The sequence below is a fragment of the Nematolebias whitei genome, chromosome 18 (genome assembly GCF_014905685.2).
Source record: "Nematolebias whitei isolate Nwh7 chromosome 18, NemWhi1, whole genome shotgun sequence".
NCBI classification, from domain to species: Eukaryota; Metazoa; Chordata; class Actinopteri; order Cyprinodontiformes; family Rivulidae; genus Nematolebias; species Nematolebias whitei.
In genome coordinates this window covers 1078416-1079766 of record NC_056515.1, presented here as the reverse complement: position 1 = coordinate 1079766, position 1351 = coordinate 1078416, and positions in this window count along the sequence as shown.

The window sequence follows — 1351 nt, the reverse complement described above, 5'->3', positions numbered from 1 at the left end:
TAAAGCTGTCTGTTCTGTCTTGTTCCTCGTCGTATTCGTTTGGGTCTTCAGTGTTCTCCTGTGTCTCGTGAGTTTTCCTGAGCTTCCTGAGTCCCGTCTGAGTATCCCTCCTGAGTCGTCTAGTTTAAGTAAGTGTGCTGCTACGTCAGCTTATTGTTTTGTACTTTTTTCATCATTAAAGTTTTTGGTTTTGTAATCTGCCGAGTTGAGTCCTGTCTGCACTACTGGGTTCGTTCCGGTCCACCAAACCCTGACATTACGACGCAACCATACATTAGAACCCAGCGGGCAGGGCTCTCTCGGCAGCTCACCTTTTTTCTTTTTCTCCTCCGAGCCTCGAGATGAGTAAATCCACAATCCGGTGCGGCGGGTTTTGGACTAGGCCCGTCCGCCCTCAAGGATGTTATGACCAGGAGGTGGAAATCCTGTCCTCTCCACTCCTGGTCCTCGAGGAGGACAGAGCTTGGTACCGGGGAAGCCACCGCACCACGGTTTCTGAGTCCGCTTCGCCCGGCTACTCGGGATGGACGTCCGGGGAGGACGAAGAGTTCGAAGAGGAGTTTGGTTTTGTTCCGGTCCCTCGACTCACCCGTCGTCGCCGGGGAGGTAGGAAGCGGTCCCGAGGGCAGCCCGTGGCGACCGGGCCGGTTTCGTCGGCTGAGCAGAATTTTAGAGTTGGTTCCGGTGTTTCTGTGGGAGCCGGATCCGCCTCCTCACCTCTCAGGTTTTCGGTGGGGGTGAGGTCCGACGTCCCGCGGGGGCTCCGGTCCACTTCTGCTCGGTTCGGCGAGTCCGGTTCGGTTGACGTTACAGGGGCGGATTCCGTGGCCTCACCCTCCAGGTTCTTGGTGGGGGCGGAGTCCGGCCTCTCGCCGTCACATCGCGCCGCGGCTGTCCAACCCGGCCTGACTGTACCTCTGGGGCATTCTTCCAGTGACTCTGTGGGGGCGTGTTCCGCCGCCCCACCTCTCAGGTTTTCGGTGGGGGCGACACCTGACTCCACACCCTCACTTAAAGACACTGGCCCATCAATCTCATATTCACCCCAGGATCTCACTTTCATTAACCAGTCACTATTAGATTCATTCACTACTGCTAAAAATAACCCGGACAGCTCAGAAGTAATATTTTCATATATGGAGAAGTTTTTGCTTTCATGGCCTGGTCTCGTTCAGCTCCCAGAGTACAATAATTTATTAATAGAAACTAGGAAACTTAGCACACCCAAGGTCACCATCAGTCATCCTACACCCATCAACTTCACCACACTAAAGGTCTCTTCGCCGTTTGCTGCAGAGCTACCAGTCTCTTCGCCGTCTGCTGCAGAGCTACAGGTCTCTTCGCCGTCTGC